At 53.3% G+C, this 8,720-nt stretch overlaps 1 protein-coding gene across 10 annotated transcripts in view; it reads right to left on the reverse strand.

Moving 5' to 3' along the window:
• Window positions 1–7,856, reverse strand: part of P4HA2 (prolyl 4-hydroxylase subunit alpha 2) — a 33,386-nt gene extending 25,530 nt beyond the window's left edge. For 2 of the 10 annotated variants that reach the window (XM_058540143.1, XM_058540152.1), the window contains exon 1: window positions 7,510–7,608. The gene's annotated coding sequence lies outside the window, so the exon portion shown is untranslated. Of the gene's footprint in view, window positions 1–587; window positions 677–7,337; window positions 7,370–7,509 lie in introns of those variants that run through there. The other 8 variants (XM_058540091.1, XM_058540070.1, XM_058540125.1 and 5 more) reach the window with 8 other exon arrangements.
• Between the last annotated feature and the right edge of the window lie 864 nt (window positions 7,857–8,720).

An 8,720-nucleotide genomic window follows, 5' to 3' on the forward strand; every position in this document is an offset into this window, starting at 1 on the left:
TGAGCAGACACTGTTCTTCCTGTTGTGAGGCTCCACGGCAGACACTGTCCTCACTGGCGAGTCACCATTCACAAATATTTACTAAAGACCCACATATGCCAGGCACTGAGCTAGGCACTCAGGATACAAAAATAAATCAGCCACTCAGGGCCAAAATCTCAGGCTGAGGTGGGTTGCTGACATGGGTAAGAGGCCAGCTGCTGTCTTCTCGTCAGCCTAGAAATAGTCAGACCCTGCTCTGAAGGCAGCAGGCATAACCTGGGGCAAGCCCCACTGGCAGTGGACCTAAGCACACAACAGAAGCTTCAGACATGATCTCCCAGCTCAGCCATGCAGCCCAGAGCATGCTGGAGAACCAGCAGCCATCTGAGCCCCGCTCTGCCAGTCCTTCCGCCTCCTGCTCTACATCAGCCAGGCCCCACTGGAAATTTACTAAGAGAAAACAAGGAAAATAAAGGAAATACAAATGCTTCCCCCTGCAAATGTAGACCTTCTCTGACAATTCTAAGTCTGAGCTGACTAATGCCAATTCATCCATTTTTGCCTGTCATGGTCGATTAGACACAGTCACACCCCCCATTCCTCACCTCATCCTTTCAGAAGAAATTCCAATCCACTGTGGTTGCAGGTTAGGCTCAGAGAAGCCCAACCACAACTCCCACCCCCATACAAGTTCCTATATCAGGAAGAGAAGAGAATAAGTAAATGGCCCCATTTTTTCAAGTCCCTGGCAAATGTGTGCACAGCCAGCAGCACATCCCTCAGTGCCCTGGGTGTTGGGGGCCCAGAGACACACAAGACAAGATCTTTCAGCCCAGAACATGCTGCAGGGTAATATTGGTCTAAGGGATCCATTATGGAGTTAGGGCAGCACGGGAAAGCAAGTCTCAGAGAAGGTGAGCAGGCCCAGGCTAGCCCTGAGACGGAGAGCCCAGGTCCTCCTTGTTCCAGCCACAGGTCTGCTCCCAGGCCTCACCATACTGCATCTCTACCCCAGGATTCCAGAAGGCCTCTCTTCTTGCTTACACAAGCCTCTTTCACAGGGGGTGGTGTCTGTTCCTTGTATCTCAAGAGGCTTGACTCTTGCAGAGAGAGCACCTTCTGTATGTGTGTAGGGTGGGGCAGTAAAAACCCAGGGCCAGGAGGCTGTATCTGTGGACAGTGAGGGACAAGCCAACTGCCCGTCAGACCTGGGTGGTGGGAGAGCAGGGCCCAGGCAGGAGACCAGACCAGACATGGTTGGAAACGGGGGCCCCAGCGCTTCTCCCCTCGTGTGTTGCCAGCTATAATGGCATACCTCTTTATCAGGTAACAAATTCAAGGGAGCGAGAAGCCTTTCTATTCCTTTTGGTGATACTGTCCATAGTTCATGCCTTACAACACTCAGGAAAAAGCAGGCAGGTTCCTTCATTACATGAATACCAGCTGTCATTTCTCTGGAATGTGCTATCTGGCTTAGATGGAGCCCATCCATGAATCCCAGCCTGGAGGCAGAGCCCCAAAGAATCACAGAAGAGGTTCTGGGAAATGGCTTACCAAGAGCCTGAAAATTCCTGCTCTGATGGAGGAAGGGGATGATGACTCTGCTGGTCCAGAGAGCTAGGCACCCCTGAGCAGCCCCCAGACTGCCACAATCAACACAGCCACCACAGGCAGGGGTGCCCTGGAGCCCCACCCCATTTCTCCTGATCCTGGGCCCCTGAACACTAAAGGCTTTGTAAAAAAGGTCATCTAATCAAGGTCAGGTTAGAAGGAGGCAGCATCCAAGAGGGACTGTGTCCCACAGTGCAGGAAAAGCCAACCATCTATGTGCTCCACCCCCCGACCCCACCTCATCTCACACCTATACCCAGAGCTTGCTTAGGACAGAGTAGGGGGCAGTATGTAAACCTGCCCCGCAAAGTGTCCGTTGCTGCTGAAAGTCCTCTCAGGAACCCTCAGAAATCTATGCTGAATAGGCCTGGAAATGGGAAATGTCGAACCTCCTTTTACAAAAAAGAAAGAGGCACCAAGCCTGAGCAGAAAACCAATACTGAGTGTTATCTGAGCAACATCCTGAGTTTAGAACAATGTCTGGCCCACGTCAGGCAGCCAATAAATAATACTTCATCACACACTTGTTCAAGTTAGGAAACTACAACAACAGAAGATTTTACATTTCTTCCATACAATGGATTGTTATGGACTGTATAAGAATGGATACTGTATGCATAGGAACACGGAAAAAAGATCAAAGCATACTATTAAGTGAGAAGAGGAGGCTCCCAAACGATATGTACTCCATGACTTCATTTTTACAAGGAAAAATTTATATGTATATGCATATATATACATGTATGTATACAAGAAGAGAGTCATGCATCTGATTATATCTTGGCAAAATAATTTTTTCTCTTTACGTATATATGTATTTCCTAATCTTTCTACAAGGAGCTCTATGGGAAATTTAAATATATTTTATAATATGCTTAAAAAGAAAAGAAAACAAAGCAGGCCCTCTCAAATGGACTCCAAAGCAGCCCTGGCAGCCAAGAGTTTGGATCCCTACAGGGAGGTGCTCCAAAGCCTGCCAACACCCCAGTGACAGTGATTCACCCACCAGGTGACCGGCACTGTTTCTAAGCACAGGGCAATTCCAAGACATACAATCTGAGGCCGCAACAAGCCTGCTCTTTGGAAAGGACATTTATAACCTGGCCAAATGGCCATGAAAAGATGTTTCCAGCTGCAAACCAGCAGCGTCCTTAGCTTCTCCCCTACCTCATCAGGCAGGAACCTCTGCCAAGCTCCCAGCTGCAACCCAAATGCAACAGCTTGAGTTTTAACAACACATTTAACAGCCTCGAGACAGAACATGGGTTTGCTGAGAACAAACACGTCTTGCTTGGCAGTTACAAGAGGCTGCCTGCCTTCTGTGAAGGGGCAGAACCTGCCTGAACAGGGCTCCCCGCAGCAGCCCTGTATCTCAGTGGTGTGGCCAACTCCAGTATGGCAGAGCCAAGAGGACCTGTGCCCTCAACCCAGGAGGAAGTGTGCGAGGCTCCAGGAGGGCCTGCCACCTAAGCACATGGATGTCCACTCAGGCCCACAAGCTGCTGTCACTGGAACCCCAAGGAAGGATGGGAGGCACACTATTCTCCTTACCTGATGTCATGCCTCAGTCATCATCCTGGTCTAAGCCACCCCTAATTCCCTCCTGCAGCCATCCTGGCCCACGCCTGCCCTGTCTCTCATCTCATCTCACCTCCCTCCCTCTGCTCTACAAAGTGGCCAGCATGGCTTCCTGTAGCCCCTCATTTGGTCTCTCTCTCCCTAACAACCCTCCAAAGGCTCTCCACTGCCCTCAGGATAAAGTCCAAACTCCTTAGTCCTAAGGGCCTTTTTGACTCTGCGTGACCTGGCCCTACCACCCTCTCCAGCACCATCTCATGACTCCAGGTTTCATATCTTCAACGACTACCTCACATGAAAAATATTCTCCTTCACTGAGAACCTAACGAAGCCTAGATGTTCATCTGTATCTATCTAAGGATAGATACAGATGTGGATTTGTACTTCCCACTTAGATACCATCAAAACCACAAAGTCTCCCACTTCAGTAACTAGGCAATGAAGTAGCAGAGAAGGCTGTAAACATCGACACGCAAAACCCAAGCTGGGTTTTCACTCATGGTCTTGGTAGAGACTTGGCAGTCTAGGTGAAACTAATTCGTAAGACAGAACTACACGCGAGGACAAAATCCACACACCACCATATTGGATGCATCTGATGTACACTGCCTCATACTCTCTTGGCCTCACCTGTCTCCTGGGCCCTGGACCACTTCCTCTGCCTCAGACCCAGTGGAGGAGACTGTGCAGACCCCAAATCTCTGGCTACTACCACTACTTCCAGACTCCTGTAAGTGCCACACTGCCCTCCCCAGTGGCTTCTGGAGCACGCTGGTAGTGCAACAGAGGAGTGAGGGGCAGTTAACTCCTCAGGAGACAACTCTGACCAATGAAGGACAGAAGACAAGGAGGTCAGCAAATTCCCTCTCCAGATCTCCACTGAGAAACTGTTCTGTGGCACGGAGTTTCTGTAGAGCTCACCCAGAGATGTCCTGTATGGCTGAACAACTAGTGCATCTCTATGCAGACTGGCCAGCTTGCTAATGCACCACCTTTTATTTGCTTCCCATCCTTCTCTACTTCACTTTTCTTTTCCCTTACCCTTGCTGCCCTGCAACTGCACCTTCAATGAAGCATTAAGCACTTAAGCTCTGCCTCAAGCTCTGTTTTCTGGGAACTAGGCTAAGATAACCACTATTTATGTTTCCAAAAATCTTTCATTTCTACCATCTAATCCTCACCAAAACCTTGTAAACTAGATAATCATCCCCATTTCATATATAAATATATAAGATAGATAACTGAGGCTGAGAGAGGGTTTCCTGCACACCTGTCATGCTACAGCAAATCAATGGCAGAGCCAAGACTCAAACCTCCAATATACTTGCCACTACATATTGCTGCCATTCAGTCCTACTCAGTAACATCTGTTGTCTTACAGCACAAGGGCCTCCCAAAAGGAGGAGCCACATTTCGCCCCAGCAGAGCAGGCCTGCCTAGGTCAAGGACTTCATGGTGGTTCACAAAGCAACTTCATGACATCCATGACTGGAGGGCACCAGAAGGTGGACAGCTACATGGACCCAGAAGACAGGAACATGGTGCCTCGAGTTCAGGTGAGCAGTCACTCCTGCCCCAGACATCACAGCACTCACAAATGGCCAACCAGCCCAGCTCAGGGCAAGGCAATACAGTCCAGCAGGCAAGCACAGCCGCCCTGGGGTCAGACAGCCCCAGAGTTAAATCTCAGCTCCACCATCACTTCCTGGCTTTGTGACCTCACACAGGTCACAAGCCTCTCTGAGCCTCCGTTTTCCCGTCTATATAATGGTGATAATATTAGGACCTACATCCCATAGGGCTGTTGTGAGGATTGAATGAGATGACAGACATCAGTGGGCAGCCCAGTGCCACGCACAACTTATACCAGTCATCAGCACCCAAGAGTACTGAAGGAAGATCAGTAGATCGGAAGTGGCCAGCTGCCCAGCTAATCCCTAGAGAGGAAGAAGGTCCAGTTTAGGAGACAGTGAAGATGAAAGCGAGGCATAAACTGGGCAATCTCCACATTCCAGGAGTGCCCAAAGAGATGAAACATTAATTCAGGAGAGAGTGGAGTCATGCATAATGCAGCATGCTGACCATCACGGAATAACCCCGGAACTGGTCAATCACTGGCTCTAAAGTTCACCAACGAAGGAAAGTTCTCTGGCAAAAGGCAGGGGACTGGACCAATACTCTAGGATTTCTATGCCTCTGACCTGCTTGTTCCAAGTTCCTACATGTACCAGGCCTCAGGATCTGGGCCACACTCTGGCCCTCAGGAGTGCCAGGTACAGAGCAGGCTACATTCTAGCAAGTACTTCCTGAAAGGTCTAGAGCAGATGCTGGTCTGTGACCAGGCTCAGACAGATCCTCCTTGAGCTGGAGAACTCACTACCTAAACACTTAATCCTCTGCTGTACAATGACATCACTTGAACAAAAACTCTCTCCTAGGGCTCCAAGAAGTCTAGTCCAGACTTTTCATTCACCTTTGCTCCTTCTGAGAATAAAAACTATATCCCCCATTCCATATCCCCAGGACAAAACCCAGAGACCACAGGAGCCACCAGCCCTCTCTGCTCTAGGACAGGCTGATGTCCCACCCTGGGGCACTTCAAAAGTCCAAACTGCTAGATTTAAACAACTTTTTCAAAGTTTGACTCAAGCTCTAGCATTCTGTCCGGGCTTGCACGTGCCTGCATCACATTTCCTGCCAACCTCCATCTGCACAAAATTAAACTCTTGACAGATCCCAGGAGCCAGGGACACACCCACCAGCCCAATGCACACTATCAGCCAGCATGGCCATAAATCGGCCAAAGTCTTGCATGCAGCCTCAGACCCTCCCAAGGATGTGGGAGGGCAGAGTCAAAAAGGGAGGCTCTCTCAGGAAACGAGTAGATCCCAGATTCCTTCACCCCACTCATTCCTCAGGGCGGCACCCACACAGTCTCTCCTTCTGATAAGCACTCACACTCTGAGCTCCTCCCCTGGCTCATGGCTGGCTGCCAAGATGAAGCAGCAATCTCAGAGAGATTATGAGCTACCCAAGGGAAAGGACAGTGCCACTGCTGCCTCCTCCCCTCCCTCCTTCCTCATTCCAGCCCCAAGCACACTCTAAGCAGAAGCCAGGCACACAGGAGGTACTCAAGGAATGAAGGGAGATCAGCTCTCACCAAGCTAAACCAGTGGCAAAGTAAGCACTCCCCCAGGCACCCCATTTCAGAGCCTGCGACAGGGTAGAAGGGCCTATCACAAGCCACAGACAGTGCCTAGTCATCACCATGTCTGCCTGCTGAGAGCTCAAGAGAACTAGAGTGGCCCAGTATGACAGCATCTCTGGGAAGAGGCCCCCAGCCAACTCACTCCATCCTTGCTACGTGGCTTCCTTGGCTGTCAGAGAAAAAGAAGGCCCTAGAAGAAAAGGATTCAAAGCCCAAACACATGAGGAGACGTGAACAGAGAGGCTGGGCCCCGAGGCCCAGAACTGCAGTGAGAGACTGTACCCCAGACACTTCAGGGGCAGTTTAAGCACAAGCCAAACGAAATCTTGGTTTATTTAACAGAGAACTAAATCATGGAACCTGTTGTCCCAGATGTGATACAGGCTGAGAAGAGGCAGCAGCCTGCAAAAACATTCTATAAACTCTCAGGTGGACAGTGGATCTCTACAAAATCTGGGACATTTGAGAATGCCCTAAACTACAAAGTGATGTCCCCCACCCCTTGCTCTCAGAGCCAGGATCTCCTGCAAGAGGGCTGAGGCTGTCAGGCCTCAGGTGGTTTACATCTAGAAGCACTCTTCAGTGGAAGACTCTTAAGACTAGTCTCAGTCTTGGAAGGGCCTCTAATGTTCTTCTACACCATCTTAAAGGTGTCAGATTAGAATACCGAGGCCAGGGGCCCACCTACGCTGTCTGGAAGTAGGAAGTACCCTGATCCACACTCATGCTGCAAGGGTTCACTGAGCACCCTCCACGTGCAGGGCACAGTACCAGGCATCGTCCTCTCAACTGAAGCTCTTGTGGACAGGTCCACTAGCAACTACCCCTGAAGTGTCCCTTCCCCCATCACCTGGCTTCCACTAGAGTGCCCAGGTCTGCTCTCATTCACACAGGCTGTGCCTCTGTCTGGGTTACCCTTTATCCAGCCTTCATCTGACCACTTCAGCTCATGGGTTACCTTCTCCAGAAAACTCTCTGGCCTGAAGCATGCTGTCCTCTACCAAGTATCCACAGCCCAGGGCTCCCTCCCAGCACATGGGTTACCTTCTCCAGAAAACTCTCTGGCCTGAAGCATGCTGTCCTCTACCAAGTATCCACAGCCCAGGGCTCCCTCCCAGCACATCACTCACCACACTGCCCTGGGCCTGGACTTTCCCGGTCTTCCAGTCCGTCTGCCCCACTGGGCTAGCAATTCCTTGCAGTTTCTGACACACAGACGGGTCCGTTTGTTGAATTAGTTAACTAGTTACCACAGGTCTCGGCAGCTGCTGAGGAAAAATAACCGCGGTTTGAAAGGGATGTCTGGAGGGAAAAAACTTTCTCACCCAACAGCCCGTCTTGATGGGCACCAAGCTGTACCCTGCTGGGCCAAGGCCACAGACGCCAGGCCCTTTGGAGAGAGAAAGGTGGACCTCACTAACATTAAGCGGCCCCTCAGGGCCTGGCCGTTGCCCCCGGCCTCCGCCTCCAACCTCTGGCAGCCCTCGGGGCCAGGCCGTCCTTCCCGGGAGCCCGACACGGCAGGGCGGCCAAGTTCCCCGCCCGGGCGGCCGCCGAGGGGACCGGCAGGAAGGGCGCCGCTGACCTCACCACCCTGAGCTCGGGGAGGGGACGCAGGCGACGGGACAGGAACCCAGACGGGTGTAGAAACAGGGCGGAGAGCTCGAGGCTGCGGCCCGGACTGCGCTGCGGGCAGCGGGCGGCGCGACCCCCGGTTCCCAAACCCCCGGCCCCGCGCGGGCTGAACGCACGACTCCGCGCCCCCCGCCTGCGCCCGAGCCCCGCGGCGGACCCGGCGGCCGAGCAGGCGGGCGCTCACCTGGACACGCGCCGCTCCCGGCGTTTCCAGAACCTCCCGCGGCGGCGCCCGGCCTGCTTGGCACCGCCTCCCTCGGCAGCTCCGCCTCCCGCCGCGGCCCGGCTCCGCCCGCTTGAGTCGCCGCCACGTCCCCACCTCCCGCCCCCGGGCCGGCGCGGCCCGGCCCGTGGCTCAGCGCCCGAAGAGCTTCGGCCCGGGGTCGCCACCGCCAGCGACCCCTGGGAGGGGCCGGGCCGCCCGACCGCGCGGGAGCCGGGAGCCGGGAGCCGGCCTCAGGCCGGGAGGGAGCCGGCTGCCCGCGCCCTTCATGCCGCCCGCCGCTCCCCGCACGTACGCCGCGCGCCTCCCCTCGCCTGGATCCCACCTGTGGGACTCGACCCGCCCTCCTCCTAGTCCTGAGCGGCTGGAGAGGGGCCCACGACCAGATCCTGGCGCCAGTGCTGTCGGGGGGAGCGTCCCCGAATGCTGGCGGGCTCCCCCGGCCTCAGTCTATGCGCATTTCCTAGGTGGTCCTGCTGGGTA

Source organism: Diceros bicornis, chromosome 1, assembly GCF_020826845.1.
Source record: "Diceros bicornis minor isolate mBicDic1 chromosome 1, mDicBic1.mat.cur, whole genome shotgun sequence".
NCBI lineage: Eukaryota > Metazoa > Chordata > Mammalia > Perissodactyla > Rhinocerotidae > Diceros > Diceros bicornis.